Genomic DNA, 21,562 nt, shown 5'->3' on the forward strand with positions numbered 1-21,562 from the left:
GTGTGACAAACTCATCTTGAGCAGCCTCTATTAGACACAATTTCGAAATTAAATTTAAAGTAGAAGGTAATTTCTAGATGCAATTAAAAACTTGTCAGAGTAGAGAAGCAGCCACTTTCTATCTCATTTTGATGGTAAGCACTGTAATGAAGTGGCTCAGCCTGGCATTTTCCTGCCTGCAGCTTGATCATGGACAATTCTAGTGCAGTATCTGATGCAGCTGCATTTCTAATGCATTAAGCTCTAAATGTTCTCAGAGGCAAAATACCCCAGACTTGTTTTCTATGATAATTTTCTTTTAAGGGTGTTTTTTTAAGCAAGTCCCTGAAGCATCAGTACCCCTTATTCCAATTACAATCATTTCAAGATGTGATCCCTGCAGAATACTATGGAGTTGGTATGTTTGCAGCTTTTCCTTATCTTCACATGCCAGTTGCTAGAGGGATAGTAACTGGAGCGTGCAGCCCTCCTTCCAGCTTGCCTTTCCAGGCTGCATATTTCCAAACTCCTCTTTTGCTTTTGCCTACTTATCTTTTATATTACTGAGGAATTTGATGTGTGCAAAAAAAGCTTCAACCACAGCCTTGGGGCTTCTTTGGTTTTAGACCAAACCCACAGTGTTTTGCTGTTTATGCATCCCCATTCACCACTTCCAGTTACTCCAGTCTACTTCTAGCCCAGACAGCCCGTGTAATTCGGCCATAGATGGGCTTTTAAATTTTGACCATCTAGCCCCAAGGATGAATTTTTTTGTTCCCAAGTCTGGTTTTGCCACCTGCATATCTTAGAGCCTCATTTCAAGTTAATAATCTTGGGTGAATGGCATTAATGCAGGAATATGATGGGCCTAAAATATCCATTGTGTGCTAGTGTCCATATTTTTATCCTGACACTTCTCAAAAGCCAATCTATGAGTGTTTTGTCTTGATTTCTCACCAGGCTGGCTTTTTCATAGGAGCTGGTGGTGGCTAAGCAGAGAGAGCTCATTTTAAATCGGAATTATTGATGTCCCTCAAACCCTCAGCACCACTGACCATGCTTAGATAATGTCTTAGTTGACATAAAATGTGTGACCTGCAGTGAGATCTCTATAGGACCATCCCTTTCTGATGCATTTCCATGGTTAAGGATGCCCTTGGGCTGCAAATTGTGGCAGACCTTCATAAATGCCTTCCCAGTGTCAGCTGGGGCTGACAGCAATACAAAAATCAATTTAGCATGGAAAAAAAGGAAACCAATATGTCCTAAGTTTAGATGCTGGTGTCTGGTGAGATTTTTGATTTGTGTGTGTTGTTTTGGTAAAGACTGGGAGAGTTATAAGTTTGTGCAGTGCATTTTATGGCATATTTAAATGTCTATAACATAATTCGCTTTACCATCAGAAGGCATAAATGTCAGCCTATTGACACATTATAAAGACACAAATGGAATGTAGCCTGGCAGACTGGTGCTGGTTTTGAGGTTTAATAGTACATCTGTATCATTTATCCCAGCGGGAAATAACACAGGATGTTGCCTTGTAATTTTTTACTACTGTATAATAAAATGTAACCACAATAAATGGTGTCTAAGCAAGTAATGCAGCTGATTCTGGATTTTGTCCAGTGTGCCTTTACCACTTAGGTTTGTTTTGCCCCCCTACAAGTTTAGGCAAGATGGGGTTTTGACTGGATACAAAGGGAGTGTGGATCTCTTTAATGTGTTACATACGTATCTGTATCTATAGAGACCTTTCTATGCATTCCACCTCTTAATTGGCTGCTGTTAACAGTGTGCCGGTTCATTCCTCTTTAAATCACTCCCATCCTAAGTTGAACTGTCCTTGAAAGGGTCTGTTTGGCATTTCTGCACTTCAAGAATGTCTTTGCAGGTTGATTGCTTTCCCAAATGTCCTCTCTTTGATACGGTGTTATGTGCAAGCAGGCTTTTGATAAAAAACTCCAGTGGCGACATTTCATGGAAGTGTTATCGGACTCATGCAAATGGAGAGCAGGGATTTTGTGTTTGTGTTGGTTGAATTTAACTTATGGTACATTCCCTTCTCAATGCTAATGGGGCCTCTCGCACACCTTTCAGCATCCTGGAAGGCACTGTGTCCTGCCTGGTGCTGGTCCTTTCCTACCTTCAGTGTCTGGGCTGCAGCAGTGCTGCAGGCTGGGATTATTTTGTTTTTTAAATTAAAGCCATGAGAAGTCTGAGAAAGGAGTCAGCACCCAGCTAGGCACTTCTGCAGGGGCATGATAATGCAGACAGGCTCTCTGGTTGCTTTGTAACATCTGTCCTGCAATGTTCCAAGTGAAGAAAAATATGAAAACGTTATTCTGTGCGTATGAGAGGGCTGCACATTTGTAAAAAGACAATTAACATAGAAATGAGGGAAGCTTTTGATTCATCAAGTAGATTCAACAGACTGTGTCATTTCCTTGATTTTCATTTTAATTAGGATTAATCAGTTTTATCTCCTAAGGTCTTTGCAGAGAATTTACACGAAACAGAAGATTTTGGTCAGCAGTGTGCCAGTGTAATAGCCCCTACTTGAAGAAATCCAGCTGTGGCACGTATAACCAGGATTAGATTTGGCAGGGCTCCAGGCTCCCCTCTCCTCTCTCATTAAATGCCTTGCTGTTGCAGGGAGCTCTCTGGATCTTCCAATATCAAGTCCTTGGTTTCACATAGCTGCCTGGTTGCTTGCTTCAAAAACCACTTGGAACCAGTATATTTCTTGGGGGAAAAAAAAAAATCTCTGAGATACCAGCTTAAAATAATGGCTGCTCTCTGCTTCAAAGACAGGCTCAAAAAGTCTCGCTTAACCCCTGCACCCATGGGTCCTGACAGCTGGGAGCTAGAGCCAGCTGGGAAAAAATGAAGCTGACCATTCTCTCCTCAAACTCAATATATTTAACAGAAGCATTTGGGTTTGGATGGAGCTTCAGATACATTAGAAGTGGAGAGTGAGGGAAAGGAGCCAAATAGTTCTACAGGAAGGAGAGCAGCAAGTCAGTGGCCTCGTAGGGGAAGCAGCAAGGTTTGAGTGTGTGTTCTGCATCCTGCACAGAAGAAGCAGGACTCCAACATGCCCTGGGTGAGCGTTGCTGTCTTGGTGTTGGGCTGTGTTCTCTTTCTTCTTCTTTTTCATATTTTTAGAAGTCTCTTATCGCACCAAGGGAAAAAAAAATGAGTCTTTGAAAATGGTAACAAAACCAAATGAAATCTTTCTGGGTTAGTTATTATATGTATTTCTGAGTGGATGAATTTCATAATGGAAATTAGAATAATTTGCAAATGCGAGGAGCAATTTATTATTATTATTTTTCAGTACCAGAAATGGATACCTTGCTATGAAAACTTCCATATTATGCGAAAGTGAAAATTTAGCTTCCAGTTTGTTTCTTTAGTGGAGAAGACATAATTGTTCCAAAAAACATAAAATGTAAATGTTTTCCTATTAATCCTAAAGAGAACAATATTTCATCCATGTGGGTCCTACAACAGTAAAAATGAAGTGTAGGCTTTAAGCATCTTATACACTCAACAGATTTTAAAGCTGTTAAGTGTATGAACAAGAAGAAAATGGAGACAGAAGGCAAAAAGCGCTGAAGGGAAAATCCTACTGAAAGCTCACAAAGCATTTTCGAGCTTACAGAAATGACCTGCTCTGTTCCTGTTACACAGAAGTGTTAAAATGAGAGCAGGCAACCCCTTTCCCCCAAATCATTCATCTGTTATGTCTGCGATGTATTTAGACTGAATCCTTTCCCAGATGCTGCGGATCTGTCGGTTCCAGGGGAAATTAATGGGATTTTACCATTTGCTTTGAGGAAAAGAGGACTGGACTTTCTCCTGCTGTCTTTGGCAGGAAGGAGCAAGGAGCTTTCCTGTCTGCTCTCTTTAAATATTGCGTCTTTTTAAGCTTTTTTTGCCAGATAGCCTAATTTGTGTTACTGCAATATACCATGTTGGAAAATTACAGAGGTTAATGTACAGCACTATGATACACAACCATAATGGTAGGCTCTAATGTTTTTTAAATGGTAAACCAAAGGCATTTGTAATATGAGTTGTAGTGAATTGCCTGCACTTCTTGCCAGAGATTAGTTTAGCATTGCTTTTAATATTTTATGCACTGAAGTTGTTTGCAAAGACTAAAAGCTCCACTCACTTTGCACACTTGTGCTTTGTTCTGTCCCTGTACAAAGCACAACAGAACCACTCTCTTGCTGATTAATTGTATGTCAAGAAGTTCCATCAAATTACAGTTATACTGCATTGGAAAGATTTTTCTAGTAATCAGTGAAGATTACATCAGATTTATGGTGTCATAACTGAGCCAGGTAGTTAGAAATCTAACCTTTTGTAATACCACACGTTGCATATTAATGTTTTAAATATCTAAACCACACATGAATGACGTAGGACATTTTTACTTTAAATGTTACTGTAGAGATTTGACGGTACATAATCCCATTAAAACAGAAGAGTGCAAGATGAAACGATGCATTTGCAATTATAATTATGCATATTGAGATTGACCATTCTTTAAAAAAATGGGAAGTGCAAGGTTGAGAAGGGTGCTTGAGCAATCACTCTTGGTTTTGAGAGCATTGATGGAAGAATAAAAAATTTGAGGGGGATTGATTTGTCAGTAATTTGCATGAAAAAGTATTGGAAGCATTTCTTTGGAATGTGAATGGGAGGTAACCCTTTCACTGTCGTGGTTAGCTTTGCTTGGAGAGCCACCTCAAAAAGACATGATCAAAACCAGAACAGCAAGTAACACTGAACTACTTCACCTGCTCTTGACACTTGATAAATAAAGAGTATTAGTTGATCAGCTTAGTATTTGAGAGTCAGCATGGCCTTATGAGTACTCCAGAGGAGGTGGGTTTTGTTCTAGCTCTGTCAGGGGCCTGCTTTTTGACCTTGAGCAAAAATTTTTTGTCTCCTTGCCTTTCTTTCTGCTATTCCTTGATTGCCTTGTCTTTGTGGAGGCTGAGCTCTTCAGGAGAGAGATTTCTTTGCACTGTGTTCTGTGAACAGTGAAGCCTGAGCCTCGCCAAAGCCTCTAGGGGCATCTCTAAAAGAAATTATAATTGTTAGCTTTAATCACTTTCATCAAAAGAGCTTGGTAATGGAGGGTGTCAGTGTGGAGGATTTGGAGAAATCTGTAGGGTGCCTGTTAATTAAGTCACCGTGGGTGAAAGCTGCTGATTGGGTTTCCTTGGGCTGATGCAGAGATGCTGATGCCCGGGGGCAAGGCAGTGCTGCTCCCTGTGGATTTTCATCCCCAAAATCATGCCGCTGGTGCTGGGTGCTCAGTCCTCTGCTTCTGTACAGCCAGAAGCGAGGTGCTTGGTACATTTTAGCAAACAAGGCTTTTTCAGAAGCCTCCTACTGGTTGCCTAAAACTTCATGTTCTTTTTTGTGGGTCCCTCTGTTGTAAGCACTTACAACAGAAATTGGGCTGCTTGGCTTTTTGCAGTGAAGACAGGTCCTTGAGAGTGAGCCATCCCATCTTGATGGATTCTTCTCCTAGCCTTTGCTGTTGCCAAAATAAAGTGTTTATCATTGCTCTCCTTATTAGCAGCTTCTGGTTTGGGATGGAGGTGCAACAGCACGCCAGTTTGCAGATTAATTGCCCTTCTTGTGTCATCTTGTGATGCAGAAGAGCAATGTGCCCTTGTCCTCTTTGGGTGGATGCATTATTCACCATAGCAGAGGATTTAGAAATATTTAGCCACATCAACAACAGCATCAAGGTAGTAAAAGCGGGCTACGTTGAAGCATCTCCATTATTCATTTAGCAGTAAACTTGGCAGGTAGAGCTCCAGAGTAATATGAGTTGAAGCAAGGGAGGGAGGTGATTTCCCCTCTCCTTAGCAGCCTGAGAGAGACCACTTTCCCAATTGTCCAGGCAGAGTATGACCAGGGGAGAACTGGGGAAGAAGCAGCTAATGCTTTCTGAGAAGCACTGTAGGTTTGAGGGCAAGCTGATTAGTCAAGTGATCTGGAGCGCAGCAGTAAAAGAGGATCAAAACAAGGTTCCCTTGCATAAAGGACAGGAGCTCCACTGCTCTGAGTATTAGTAGGAGTCAGAGGTAGAGCAATGCCTCTTTGTTTAGTGTGTTTATTCTCTGTTTAAGGGCTAATGCCAAATCCCTGTAGTTCCTGCAGTGCACCACTGCCAGTGAGCGTCGACTCTCTAACAAGTATTTTGCAAGATCTTTGCTCTTGCAGGAATCCCTGTATGGATCCCTTCCTGTTTTAATACGAACGAGAATTCCCCAGTCTGCACTTGAAATCTGCATAGAAATATGCATGTGGCAGAGGCCAACTCAAGGTTACACATTTGGCATTTGGGAAGGGAAGGCAAGAAAAATTTACCAGTCAGTACACTCACATTATGATAAAATAAAGGTGAGCTGGGAGAAGAGCAAGTGCTGAATCCTAAAATGACACAGAGGAGCCATGAACCACAGTATGTTGTGCTATCTCTAGTCCTTAATGCTTCAAGCAGAAGTGAAATGTGGGGTATCATAAATGAAACAAAGATCTTGTTTTAATTTTATTTTAAAAGCCATTGCAAGGCAATGGGGTAACAAGCATTAACTTCTTCAAACCAGGCAAGTTTGTCTGCTCTGTACTGCTGCCATCAAATGAGAATTATTCTCCAAAAGCCTCTTGGAACCAGATAAAGGTTTTGCTATAAAGCACAAGTAGAGTAGTCTAAACAAATTGCACTTTTCCTGGAAATAAAGTATATGGATGTCCTTATGAGGTGTTTCCTGGTCTGCTCTACGCTACTGAAACTATATATATTTGGTCAAAATCCAAGGCTAAAAATGGGTATAGTCTGTACATCTAGAGACTTTTTCATTTGTACAGTGAGAATAATAACTGGCCTTACCCTGAGTTTGCCTGTGAATTTCCTAGGTGATCCAAAGCCTGTTTATTGGTTACAGAGGCAATTTTGCTGATAGTCAAGCTGGAATAGGTCTCTTTTTCTTCCAGAGCATCCATACTTGCCTATTATAGAGAAATCACTCAAAAAGCAGCATGCATGCTGGACTCTCAAGCCTTGTTTTAAGTTTTAATTTACTTGTCTGACTTCCAAGGTTACTGAATGCAAGCAATTGCTCCTTCAGTACATAAATAAGATGAATTATGCGTTAGGGACCAATGCCTTGGCCTCATTCTTCTCATGCTCTCAGGAGAGGATCTGCTGAGGAGTGCTTAGAGCTGGGGTGCAGCTTTCTTTTTCTGTCGTTGAAAATTAAAGCAAGACCATTCTGGATTGGCTCAGATGTGAAACTGGAGCCTCAGGACCATTTGTTTTGGTCTGAAATTTTTGAAGGTGTAGGGTAGTCCAGGGTGTGGAACCATGGCAGCAGAGTGAAAGCTGCGCTAGAGCCCTGGTTGGGAAAGGCTTGGGGACTCACTGCTGTAACTGGAACAACTGGCCCCAATTTAATCAGCCTTTAAAGTTCTTTTCATTTCAATACACTTCTTTCAAATAACATGACCTGTGTTCTCCTCTACAGGTTGCAGAAAATGAGCTGGGTTTGTAGATGATGTTGGAAGCAAAATTCAGGCAGGACTCATTGCAGTTTCCCTTGCATGGGTTTTTAATTATATTTTCCAATTGTTTGACTGGGTTGGGATGAGGTCCTGGGGTCCTGTGCCATCTAGCTTGACTCTGACAAGACTGATTCTCACTGAAGTTTCATTGGTGGCAATCCCAACTGTGAGGAGCAATTTTTCATGTGTAATTAATCCTAATAAAACCAACACTTCCAGGAGGCTGACCTGGATCCATCCATTTCATTGTTTTGTCAATTAATGTTATATTTAGCATCTAACACTGTAATTAGAAAAAAATACTGAAGATGTAAAGGGACAGAGAAATTTTAAGTTGTAGCTGCCAAGGAAAAGGAATTACTATCCATGCAATCATAATTTATTTTAACTTCTTTTCAAACTAGATGTTTTTTATTCTGGTGCAGTGACCTCTAAAAACCTCTGAGAAATTGTCTGGTTTAACAATAGTTTCTCCAGATCACATTGGAGCCTCTTGTGGGAAGAGATACTCACATACCTGCATGTGTGTTAGATATCTACTTGCATCTCTAAGGTTTTTTAATTATTGGCAGTGATATTGTCCACCAATTTTTCCTCTGACCATTGTTTTGTATGTGTTACTACTGTTTTCCCATGCAGAGATCTACTTCATAGACATTAAAAATTCTTGCTTTTCAGAAATCAGTTCTGTTGACAAAAATCAGTTGTTCATTGCTCTGTCCTCTGGTAAATGCATAGCAGAAAGTTCCTGAGTGCCTGATATGTCCTCAGAGGCCAGTATAAACATTTTTAAATTGTTTTCTTTTTCTCTTTTTTTTCCAGAAATGTTGAATACAGTACTCTGCAAAAAATAACGTGTGGATTTCTCAAACTTGAAGAACAAGAAAAGGTAATTACTGGACCATACTGTTGAGCCTCATTTGTTTGCTATGCTAAAATATTTAGACCTGATCACGTTGCATGAGCCTCCAGCACTGTGTCTGCATATGGGTTTTGTGTATTTTCAGTTATGCAGGCACAGTTGTTTCATGAGAATATTCCTTTACGTAAAGGGAACGGGGGAACAAAAGCAGCAGAGCATGAAAATGCTGAAGCAAATGGTAGGGAAGAGCATACTGTGAATATTTTCAGCACATGTAGACGTGGAAAGGGTAAAAGGGGGAGAAAGAGATATCAAGGCATATATGTGCCAATGGGAAAAGGGCTGCAGACTTGGCTGTGTTTGCAGGACTGCCTGGTGGAGCCTTGCAGCCTGCTGGGCAAGTGTCAGAGGAGGCTCAGTGATGATCAGCCTTACAGCAGCCTCCTCGTATTTCAGTGCCCAAGAGTAGCTTGTGAGGTGGTGCACCCTGCTCCAGGGGTTGTGAGCTCCTCTGCTGCCTGCAAGCCTGCCTCTTGCAATCCAGTTTCTTCAGCCTCCTGGGTCGTGACATTTTGTTGGTGCAACGCAGCTCGGCAGGGCTGTGGCTCAGTTGCTGGTGTTAAACAAAATGCTGTTCATCAAACTTTCATGAGACACTTTGCCAGGGGCTGCATCTTGAAAGAGTAGGCTCCAAAAAGCAGTGAGCAGAGCTGTGCTGCTCCGTACTGCTGCCATCTCCTGTGTTTTCTTCTACCTTCTTTCCAAGGCTGAGAGGTGAGCACCCCTCCAGGGCCCTGAGTGGTTTTGCACTCTTTCCTCCTTGGAGGAAAACTTGGGCAAGGCAGGCATGGCCATGCTGAAGAGTGGTGGTCCTGGTTCAGCTGGTACATTCCTTCAGCTGTGTGGTGATCCAGAAGAGGAACCAGGAGCTCACCTCTGCCTTAAAGTCTGTACCGGGCATGATTCTTACTGGGGTTGAGATGGGGAATCTACATGAGCTGAGCCTTTCAGTAAGTTTTTGTTGTAATTATTATTATTAAATGACTTTAAAGTAAGAAAATGTATTGGTAGATATCAGTATGAAGAATAAAATTAATATATAGTGTGAAGTTCCGTAAATCTGAATATAGCAAAGCAAGCCTAGTGAGACTTAAAAACATGCATATGAAGAGAGGGACACAGCAGATGTTGCTGAGGTCAGGAAACTTTCTGTATGAACACATGACATGTTTTTACAAGACACTTAATTTCATTGCTTGGATTTGAAAAATGCATGTGAGTGACATCTTGTGTTCACTACATCTGCAGTGCCATGCTGCTGATAATTAGCACGTGCCTTTTAGAGGCAGTATGAAGCCAAGATGAGAAACACAGACAAATCATAGGGTGGAACAATTCTGCTTTCTCCATGTATCAGCATTACCATTTTCTGAAAGTCCATCTTTCCACCCTACAAATAGAAGTGTTTTCAAGAAGCATGTTGAAAAACACTTCAAGGGCCTAAATTTGCAACTTGTGTGGAACCTTGTGTGTTTTTCTTGTGTGGTCTCTGCATGCATCAATTTAGTGCAAAATTATGACAGCAGAGGAAAAAGAGCAGACAGAGGAGGAAGCTCTCGGAGCAAATAAATGCTTGGTCAAAGTGCATTAAACTTTTGGAGAACCACACTGTCCTGTATTTGGGGTCAAATTGTTTAAAATTAGCTTCCACATGCTAACAAATGGGATTAATTTTGTTGGATACTTCCATTTGGACTTATAGTGTCATTTAAACCTCTGTAGTGCTTTCTGTCACCATCACCAGCTCATTTCCCTCCTGTGGGACTGTCCTGTTTGGGTCCTTGACATTTATAGGAGATGTAGGATAACTTTGCTGGGAGTCAGACTGTTCAATGCTCTGAGTATAAGTCTGTTTATCCATGTCAAAAAGAAAGGTTGAAAAACAGATTTCTTTAAATTACTGAGTTTTCCAAGAGGAATAATGGAAAAAGTAGTGCAGATTACAGTATGCCACAATGTGTTGGCAAAGAGGAAGACTCCACCATACTGTTGAGTCTCACTGGTATTTCACTACTCTTTTATAAGAGGGTGAAATATTAATCTAAGTTATCCATGCAATTTAAAATTATCTATACAAATTCAGTCATTTATGTTTATTTACCCTTTTGAGACAGTTGTAAAGAGATTTTTGAAAAAAGCAGTATTTCTGTTTTGCAAATAAGAGATTAAAAACATGCCAACATTCATCATGGCTGTGTGCTTTCCAAGGCCTTGAAACACAGCTACAACACTATTGCAACGTGGCTCAAACATGGGAATTATTCCCACTGGGTTTCTAGAAAGCTATAGGTGTTGTTTTAAAGTTTCACATAGGCAATATTGTAAGTAGATAAGGGTATATAGCCAGCAAAAAAATGGCCACTCACAATGTGGCCCTCCTCTTTTGTGAGGACAGGTAGTCACACACAATTCTTTTTTCATCCCATGAACGGGATCCCACAGAGTCATTTAGCTCTGTCAGCTGTGTGAGCAGAACAGCCATGAGCTCTTTTATTCCTCCAGACAGCAGTAGTGTCTTTTCATTTGGTGCTGCACAGCACTTGGTTGTGATGGCTGGGCTAGGGATGTATCAGATATATTTCATTGCAGAAGACACAGGAGCTGCTCTGTGCATGAGCAGCCCCTAGGAAAGGCTCTGCCCCATCTTACAGAGGCAGTGACCTTGATGGGGATGTTCACCCCTGGGCAGTGGGGCTTTTTGCAGATGGAGTGGATTTAATGCTGTGCTGCTGTTAGCATCAGTGAGTGGGGTCCAAAGGTGCAGAAATGGAGACTGTGCTTTAGCTTCCTGCGTGGCCAGAACAAGGAAGAAATCCCAAGGCTCAAGGGCATGAGAAGCGCTCTCTTCTTTTGTTCTGTCTTCTCTTTTTTTTTTTTTAAACTGGCTGGCCATGACATTAAGATTTCTAATTAATTTAGAAACCACAGGCAGTTGAAGAGAGTGAGCAATGTAATAACTGGGCCATGGGGCAGAGTAAAAGCACATCAATTATTCAGGCAGTTGCTGCTGCTTATTCCCTTCCCAAAGCTGGGCTGGCTGTCATCGTGTGTCAGTGATGCTGCTAATGCCCTTCAGAATTTACATGCATAAATAGTGGCCTTTTAAAATCTGCATGAGGATAACTGTAGTATTTTCAACAATAGCTTCCAGCAGCATGCTCTGTCTAGCAGGCACCAGGGGCTCCAACCACTATTTTGGGTGCCTTGTTCAAAACTGGGATCTTGGCAGGTGCATCTTCCAGAAGCCTCTGCTGTGGAGAAGTTGCTCCTTAAAGAGATTGAGGGGCAGCCTGAGCAAAGAAGGAAACAGTCCTGATTTAAAATGCAGGTGGTGTCTGAGAACATTCTCTGTGTTGGTGAGTGCAGCATCTCTTACATATCATCATCCCCTGCTTCTATTACTGCGATGTCTCCAGAGCACTCTCTGTGCCTTGGATGCCACTGGGGCTTGACCCAGTGCAGTTCCTCTTCAGGTGGAGGAGCAGGAAGCATCCTTCTCCTCCTCACTGCTCTGGCTATTGCAGGTCCTGCACTTTGAGTGAGCACAGGAAAGTTGAAATAGAGGAAGGTTCTCTTACTGCCAAGAACTACATCCATGTGACTGGCTGTGATTGTCTTAAATGGGTGCACCTCAAAGTCTCCTGTTTGGGATACCACAGGGAGCAACACTGATTCCTGCATTGAGCCAGTAAGGGGAATGAAAACCGGGGGACCGGTTGGATTTTTCCGCCATGGACTATAAGTGGATGACAAAGCCTTATTTTTCTGTCTGGTTGGTGTGATTATTGTTGCTGCTGGAGGCACCCACCTTGCTTTTTAAAAAGTGAACTAATTTGTGAAGGCAACGAAATAAAATGAGCCTTGCTAATTATGTGTTGTGCCGGCGAAATGACCAGCTTGGATTTGGAAAATGCTGGCTGTAATTAATGGTGAAAGGCTTTTTCTCTCATCTGTGTAGCCATTATGAATCACTTCTCCCCATGGAAACTTTTAAATCTGTCTCACTGGGGAGCCTGAGGAGGAACAGGTAAAATGGATTTGCCTTAATAGCTGCAGTTGTAACTTAAACACTTGAAATGATATTAAGCATCTCTTTCCATTAGCATTTCATGTTGATTCTGATGATATACCAGCCGAAGCTAAGACAAGATCAACGTTCATTAGATGGAAGAAACTAAGCTCTGTAGACAAATGCTTTGGCTAAATGGGGCCTTCATTGCACTGAGAACAAGAAAGCAATTAGCTGAAATGTTTGTTTACAAAATCTAATTCCTGGGGAGTATCTTCTCAGATTGCTGCTTACATCTCTTGGGCTGGTTTTGTTACCAAGGCTTGCAGGTTGACGGATTTTGCAAAGCTTGGTTGTAGTATGTCTATAACAGATATTTCAAACTTTGCATGGTAAAGCTGAAACCAAGTGAAGAGCAGGGGCTAAGCTGCAGGTGTGCCAGAGTTTATTTGTGCATTCCTCACATTTATTTTACAGTTTGCTGTTAAGCGCAATTAATAATAATTATTAGATGTTCCAGATATTAAATAGTGTAGGCTGAAGAGAAGCTGTAAAGCAGCTCGGAGTGCTGTTACTGCTGTCCTCCTGTCCCCCACCTGGAGCCTAGCCCAGGGGAATCACCGATGGGTTCCAGCTGGGTGAGGATGCATCTCTGCCAGGATAACTGCATGAAGAGCCTTGTCCTGGTTGGTTGACAAACATGAACACCCTCAGAAGGTGATTTTGGCCATCTGCAATGCAAATCATGCTCTGGAAATGCTGCTTCTCTTTGGGTTACAGAAACGGCCAATGGCAAACATATCTGCTGCCATCCTGCTATTAGAGCATATTTTGTCACTGTGTAGTGTTTGTGGAGTGGGAAGGATCAGGCTTTTGAGCCTGTGCTGATACCACCAAAACAGCTTCCTACTAATTGTAAGCATGCAATAGAACATTGCACTGCATCCTTGGATATGGTGTGGCAGTATTTGTTCACTATTTTTTTTTAGTCCATAGAATGACTTGGGTTTTGTTGCAGTTTCTTTTTCTAGTGGCTTCTTTGCAACTGAAGAGTGTCTGCACTTACCCATAGGTGATATTGGGCAAGTAAGCATTTCCTGGACATATTTCCATCATGTACCTGGTGGCAAACATGGAACAGTTACCAAAATAGTACCTTTTCTTCCCCACTTGCCGAATACAGGATATTAATACAATAGTCAGTGTAATCTGTTTGGAGATGGTGTATAGTCATGTTAAATGATGGGGAACAGGCTAATGAGGGCCATCCTATTGGTGGTTAAGGACTACAATTTACCAAGCCTGCAGTAATTGAAGTAAAACAAAGTTGTTTTTACCTGATGTGCAGAGGGGTTGGTGATGCACGTGGTATGTCTGTGCACGTTGTACTGAGCACAGCAATAGAGGGAGGGAATGAGCTCTGGATATCTGTGGGAGTTCAGGATGGGATAGGACTGCTGCAGAGGCTCCTGACATGGTTGCACGAGGTAAAGTGTCAGATTCTTTCAGATGTCTTAGCTGTGACTTGTTAACAAGCTCATTGCAGTGTTGTGGGTCTTGCTGCCTCCTCCTGTGCAAAGGATGCTCCCCAGCAGTGCTTCTCCTTCAGGCAGGGAAAAGGGAATTGCAGGAGTCAGTGCTGGGCTTTGCTCCTTGAAAAGGAGCAAAGGTCCCTTGGGAGTCTATGCTAATACAGCATTTAAGACACTGCTTTTTCAGTGTCAGCACTGGAAATGACAAATGCTTCCCTTAATTTGAGAGAAGTGTGCCTGATATTACATGGTTATGTGTGCCTGAGAGTCTATTCTCAAGACAGTACATGGGCCTATCTCCTATGAAAGCTAATTGCACTATTAGGAGAAGATATCCTGCTAACTTAATAAGATCCATTTATTTGTGTATTAGAGGATTTTTTTTCTGAGGTGGAAGAAATCCTGAATGGTGCCGAATTTTATTTGAAGCGTATTGTTCTTCACTGTCCCTTCCTCTCTCCCCGTGTCAAAACTGTTCTGCAAATTGAAAATATTTTATAAGTTCAAGGCACACCAATATAATTGACGGCAGGCAGCACTTATGAGAGCCGAAGGGGAATTCATCATGCAGATGACTTGAGGCTGATTTTTCCTGTGGAAGGAAGAAATGTCAGTAGGAAGCAGCATTACCAACAGGGCTGTATACATTAAAGGATAGAAAACTCAGGTGAGCAGAAAGAACTGTGGCCAAGGTGTCTCCCTCTGCCCCTGCTCTGATGTGACTTTAGCTCTACCATAGATGCTGTCAAGAATCTGGGGCAGATTGAGAGTTTTATTGCCTGGGACTCCTATGGGGTGGAGGACAGGACTTGGGGCCTGGGTGACTGCATCTACCCCCTCCCCAGAAACCCCCTCCTCCTGCCATCCCTCAGTGCAGATCCTCTTTGTCTTCTCTGCATTCCACAGGCAGCTCAAGCATCAGGAGGTGGGCATTGAGATTTTGTACCAGCATGATTTGAACTTGGGTCTAACTTAGACAGAAGTTTAAAGAGCTGTCTCCCCTGCCTCTCATGCAAAGTACACTGGAGAGTCTACATGTGCTGTGTCTGGCTCAGAGACATTTCCCTGTGGTTTATTGCTTTGCTTTTATTGATGGGCTGTGTTTGCTTTCACACAAACTGATTCATTTGGACACAATGATTTGTTTCGCAGAAGTTGTTTGCTTAGGGATGAAGGCTGAATTAAGGGGGTTTTATGGGGTAGAAACTTTATTTCCACAGACTTCTTCAGATCTCGGTTCCACTCCCTGCAAAGTTTGTACAGACTCAGATAAAGTGGCCCTTGGCCAAACTAGGGAGATCCAATGTGCCAAGTAGCTGTAGGGAGAGCAGAAGCATATGTTAAATTAAAGAGAGCTTTTGAAAATTTTAGAATGTCCTGCAGGAGCAAAACGATAGATCTTGTAAAAAAATGTAAGATGATCTGATTCTGCTTTTTAATTTCCAAAAATAAGAACAAAATTGGAACAATCAATCCAATTTTATTAAAATATGACGATATGCTAAGTACAGCATTAGATATGTGTTTTTTTCACTATAAATACACCCCCAAGGAATCATTCTATTTTTAAGATGAACTTGGTATTATGATAATGTAAAAGAAGTCTATAATTTATAATTCCAGTTGGAGGTGAAGAAATTTAACATGTCAGTTTCTCTATTCATTATTCTAGCAGTCAAGACTAACAGACTGTTCCTTCACCTTTGCTGTCAATCATTTAGATAGACCAATTATGGATTCGGTTAAAAAATATATATATCAAAAGAGAAAATGCAGGAGAAGATAGTTCAACATACTAATTAAAAAAAGCCCAAAAACATCTCATCTGTAAGAGTACATTTAGTCCTACACTGTATGAGCTTCATGGCCAAAACTCCTCAACTATTACTCTGGTCTTTCTGAAGGTGCCATATGGACTGAGTTGAGAAATGGCTCTCCAGTGTTTGTGTGTTGGAAAAAAGCTGGTGACAGCTGACAGTCACTTCTTGTACCATTTAAAAACACTCACTGCCTGGCAGTTCTTTGGGGGAAAAAAAAATAAAAAGGAGGAGGTGAAAGATAAAGTCCTGTATTGCTATTTAGATCTTCCTTGTTCAGAGCCACTCATGTATGCTAAAAAAAAAAAAGTGCATTCTGGCTGGTTTGAGATCTTTATAAATTTTAAGCATTAGTTTTAGAGTTTTGAGCTTTAAGGTCTCCAGTGCAGTACTTCTTTAGCACTCAATTTAGAGGGGACATAATTGCATTGACCTCTGATCTGCCAGTGATAAATATTCAACGTGCTCCACAATAATTCCACAGATCTGAAACTGAAAATCAGATTCCTTATTGAGATGCATAAATATAGTTGCAGGTCTTGTAATCTTGTATTAAAACAGCAGCATTTCTTTGGGGTAAGTTTATTATTACAAAATATACATGGCCAAACTTAAATATAGTTAACCTAATATGATCAGACTGATTTGGAGCAGAGGTAGGTCAACACTAAGTGCTTTTGAAAATCTCATCCTGGCTCTCTGGAGATTAGGGCTGTGAGTGCAGAGCCTCAGCCTAAGTCATGCTGAAGAGGCAAGAAGGAATGTTTCTCGGTGGAGAGAGGCTTCATTTAGACAGCAGAAGCATGAAGCAGACTTGGGAAAGAGAGATCTGCAACCAGATGGAATAATATCCAGCTTTGCCCAAGGCACAAGGCTTGGAAGTTATCTCACGTGGATGCATCTTTGAGTCTCTGCTACTGGCCAAGTGTGTACATGGGCAGCCTCCCTGTCTTTGGGTGGGTAGGGGCATCCTCTCCTCTCCTCTTAGGTTTTGATCAGTACTGCTGCACCAAGGGAGTACAGAAGAAAAGCTTGAGGCTGCTGGCCCCAGTTTTCTCTTTGGTTTTACCATTTTTTTTTTTAAATTACATTCTTACAAAAGTAGTGTCCTTGGGATTTGTAGCACTTGCTGCAATCTCACAGCATTGAAGCTTATTTTCGGTGTAATATTTTAATTCAAATACCTAACAGTTAACTGCTTTTAGGCATTTGAGTGAGTTACATGTGGGAAAAAGCTTGAGCGCTCTCCTCTTGTATCTCTGGGAATGGTGCATGTGACTGATTTAGTGAACAAGTCAAAAATATAAGGTCTACTGAGGCCACGGAAGGAGTATCTGCACCCTTTGTATGCATGACTTCCCACTGAAATAAGTGGAGTTGTGTTTTTTGAAGTGAGCCTGATTTGGCCCCCAGATCATGTGGGAGCCATGATGAGAGGTGTGACCAGGTCCAAGTGATGCAGTATTGGTCCCTTTGTGATTGATGAGATGACTCACTCTGATACCTCATCCTCAGAGATTACTCATTGCTGGTGCTTCATCCTGCACGTGTCCAGCTGGTGGAAGTGCTTCTCCCATCAGCCATGGTGTCCTGACATCATTAAGTGCAGTCTGCAGGTGCCTCCTTTCCTCTCTTTCTCTTTTTTCTAGGACCACATATCTACAATTTTAAGAGAAATTTCTGCTCTTAAAAAAAATAACATAGCATAAGCAGGAAGTTTAGCCTTTGAACTGCAGCAATACAATGCCTTTTGTAAAAGCACACAACTGGTTATGTATAACTTGTGTGTGACTTAAATGTCATGGGTTGCTTTCCATGATCTACCATTTTATACAGAATACACTGAGAAAGTGGGTCTAAACCTGTTGAGGCTAATCCTTTGAGAATGACTTTTACATGTCCTTATTACACAGAGCCTGCAAAAGACTGAAGACATTTTGTCAGTGTATCCCTGGGCTAGGCCTGACACCAAATAAAAGAAAGAAAAACCTGCAAATGCTCAAGGCAGAGGATAGGAAAGAAGCAGCAGGTTGAGTAAACAGATGGGGTGGGCCAGCATTAAGAGCAGGGTGGTTATGGTAAGTGTAATGTGCAGAAGTCACAGTACATCAGCTGGCTAATCAGTGCTGAATGATTTGTAGGCATCTCAGCAGAGGTGAGTTTTAAGGAGGTTTGAAGGAGAACAGTGCCGTGGCTCTGCAGATTTGTACTCTTCTCCTGCAGAAAAAGGGACTCTGTGAAAGGCATGAAGGTTATTACTTCAGTGCTGTATTTCTGCATATGTTCTTCTTTTTCTGCTTTCTTTTTCTTTTTTTTTTTTTTCAATTCTTTTTTTTCCTCTACATTTGCTACAGAGTCTCTCTAATGAGCCAGGGTGGTTGTTGGCCCAGATGCTGCACTGCAAATGCTATTTTTTAAACCAGCTGAGAATCTGGCCTGATATTTAGCAGTCACTTAGTACTTTCATCTTCAAAGTACTGTGCAAACATTAATTAATTCTGCTGGGGAGCATACAAGAAGGTGCTGCTGGAATAGTTATGCAAACTGCAGAGCCACAAGAGATGGCAAGGACAGTGTCGCTGGGCTTGGGAGGTCTATGCTTACATACATAATTCAGCAGAGCACAGCACAACAGGTGCTTTCATGGCAGAAAAAATCTCTTTTAGTTACCTGTTTTTTCCATTGAGCGGGTGCTTGGTGTTTTCAGTGGAAGAATGTTGCTGCTGCCCTACTTGGGTAGATGGGCAGCCTGGGACTTCTGTTTCCACATCTACCCCTGCAAATGGGTTCAAGCTTGCAGAGACAGGAACTGAGCAGCCAGGCAGATGCTGTGGGGATGCTGAGTGCCGAGGCACAGAGGTTGTGCAGAAGTCAGGGCTCCAGCTGCATGCTTTTCACTTGGAAAATGAATAAACCATTTGCAGCACATGCAGATTTGGAGGTGCACAGTGCTCTGCTCTACAGTGGTGGCTCTTTGCAAAAAAACCATTTTGCCCATGCGGATGTTGTCTTGGGTAGGAGTGAAGATGCTCAGTAGAGCTGCAGAAACCACTGTGGGAAAGCCTTCCATCTTCTCTTCAGGGCAGCATCAGCAGCCTTTGGCATGGGCTGCAGTAACCTGCCCTGCAGAGGGTGAGGACAGCAGCAACTACAGAGCAGCAGCAGCATTTAAAGCTGGCACAGTCACCAGCATCTCCCAGCTGCACACCTAACATGCTCTGGCATGAGGCAATCAACACTGCCTGTGCCTTGAGACTTGCCTGGAGCTCCACTTCTGAGGGGAAACAGAACTCCAGACACTGAATCCACTCAACCAGGCATTACATTAAAGGGAGCTTCTAAAAGATTGAGCCTACTGATGCCGAATTATTAGCAGAGAACCACATGAGCCTTATATGACTTGATTCATGCTGTATCAATCCAGCAGGCATCTAGGTGTGAGAATGTGTGTAATTTTTTGGTATGGTGGGGATAAGTCAGAGTGGGAGCACGGATGGAACAGGGGAGGCAGAGGGATGCTTGATGCCAGAAAATAACACGTCTGGAAAGAGATTCTGCTCATTGGATGTGAATCTGGGCACCCAAAGCCCAGAAAGCTGAAGACCAGAGGTGTCTTCATATTGAGTGGAAACAGGTCTTTGAGCAATAGACAGATTCAGGTTGATAGGTGGGGAGCTGGGTTTTGGCTTGGCTTGGCTGACCTTGCTCAGGTGGGCAGGTGGTGGTCAAGCTTTAAACTTCTCACACTTCCCATTTAATAGCACTTATTGCCGTGGACATTTCTGGAAGTTGTGCAGATATATTTAGAAAAAGTGTGTTTCTTTTAGCTTTGCCAAAATAGGTAGATAAAGTTTTCCTTTTTTGCAGGTTTGCATTCTTTGAGATCCTACTGATAGTTTTCTGAATTTATTGTTCATGATGGTGAGTTAAGGAGCCAAGAAAATAGAGATCACCACGACTGAGACAGTTGCTTTTCCAGTGTGCATGGTCTATGCATTTAAGATAGTGAAATTATATCTAGAACTGCACTGTTTTACTTTCCCGCTCTTCCTAAGATTTCAATAGATTAGCATGCTCAGAAATATTTCTTTTTAATCTCAAGATATTACCATGCCTAGGTCTGCATGAAAGGCAAGGCTGGATGTCTTGAGGCTTGAAAGCTATAATCAAAGATGTTTATATGAAATTTTAGTGTTCCATCATATCTTACTGTCTTGGGAGTGAAAAAATAAACTTAATGAACCTAGATCAGACAGATTTGTGATAAAGTCCCAAAGAAGAGAGAGGGCTTGCAAGTAGCTGTGATTTTGCTGTGTGATTTTAATTTTATGGGCCCCTGTTGTTCAACATTTTCTTCAGAGTAACTAAGAGTTGCATTAAATATTAAACAAACGGTGTGATGATTCATAAAGAGGGTCATGAGCTCCATATGTGAGTTAGAAATTTAATCTCCAGCTGGTTTCACTATAATCCGTGTCATATGTCCAGGATCAGAGAACTCCAGTGTCTTCGAATAATTAGTTGGTGATCAAAACAGAAAAAAAAAATCCATTGAAACAATTTTCTCTTAGAAAAAGCTGTTTCTTCAAAACAAAAATTGCTTGTTAAAGCTCGTTAATTTTAATGGGGTTTTCTTTTGAGTGGAAGTAAGACAAAAATAATTTGGAAAATGTCAGGATGTCTTCTTAATAGTTGCAGAATTGATAATATTTTTTTTGTGTTCAATGTCTTGCATTTAGAATTGTAACTCTTACTCTGTTTTAATAGGAAAAGAGGAAAGTTAGACTTTTTCTTTTCATCAAATGTAACTTATTTTAATTAATCTAAAATAACTTTCTGTCTAGAATGCTGTTTCACCAGAAAGGAAAACTTGATTAGCTTTTTTCTGATATGTGTATATAATTTTAATACTAGTTCAGGTATGGAAGAAAGAATTAAAATCTCCAAGTCTTTTATTTGGATTAGGAAATTAATTTTTTTCCCTGCTTCCCCCTGGAGCCCTAGAAAAATACCTGTCAGCCTTTCATTGCAGAGACAAATATGCTGAGGTTTTCCCTAGGCCTTGCTGAGATTGCATCCTCCTTTGCATGACAATTATGGAGGGATGCTGGGGGATACCAAATGAGTGAGAATTCCAAACTTGCTTATCCTTTATAGGAGCTGTGTGCACACACAGACACACGAGACCAGTGCTTATCCACAGTTTCCCAAGAGGTTTTTCTGTGCTCCAGCTTTCCGCCTGCACATGGAGTTATCTCAGTTGTATCTTTCCTTTGAGCTGCAAAAGGTGTTTTTGGGTGCATTTGGAGGTTGAATATTGAATCTATACCCAAGAAATGCCATGGAGGCAGTGGAGGTGCAGGCCCTGTTCCCATGGGTGGGTTATTTCATGCCTGGTACTGCAGCATGGCTGTAAGGAGTGTTGCTGTTGCATTCTCATTGCTCAGCTCATGAAGTCAGTCACAGCACATGCTTGAATTTAAAAGCAGGTATATGGATGCATACTGAATTCAAGTTTTAATGTCTATAGTGTCTGTAGAGCTCTGAAAGCAGAACTAGACTTAGTCTCTTAGGGGAGGAGGGCTGTGTTTCTTGGTGTATGGCTTGGGTTTTACCTCTTAGTTCAGAAAGAAGTAGGGTGTGCTGTTTCCCTCCCTGTGCTAGTAGGGCAGGATGTGGAAGATACAGGAGAGCTCATGGGAAGGGA

At 41.7% G+C, this 21,562-nt stretch overlaps 1 protein-coding gene across 20 annotated transcripts in view; it reads left to right on the top strand.

Moving 5' to 3' along the window:
- ADGRL3 (adhesion G protein-coupled receptor L3) overlaps nt 1-21,562 on the top strand; it is a 493,319-nt gene that overhangs the window by 80,091 nt on the left and 391,666 nt on the right. For all 20 annotated transcript variants that reach the window (XM_066548038.1, XM_066548041.1, XM_066548022.1 and 17 more), the window contains exon 2: nt 8,398-8,464. The gene's annotated coding sequence lies outside the window, so the exon portion shown is untranslated. The remainder of the gene's footprint in view (nt 1-8,397; nt 8,465-21,562) is intronic.

Source organism: Molothrus aeneus, chromosome 4, assembly GCF_037042795.1.
Source record: "Molothrus aeneus isolate 106 chromosome 4, BPBGC_Maene_1.0, whole genome shotgun sequence".
NCBI lineage: Eukaryota > Metazoa > Chordata > Aves > Passeriformes > Icteridae > Molothrus > Molothrus aeneus.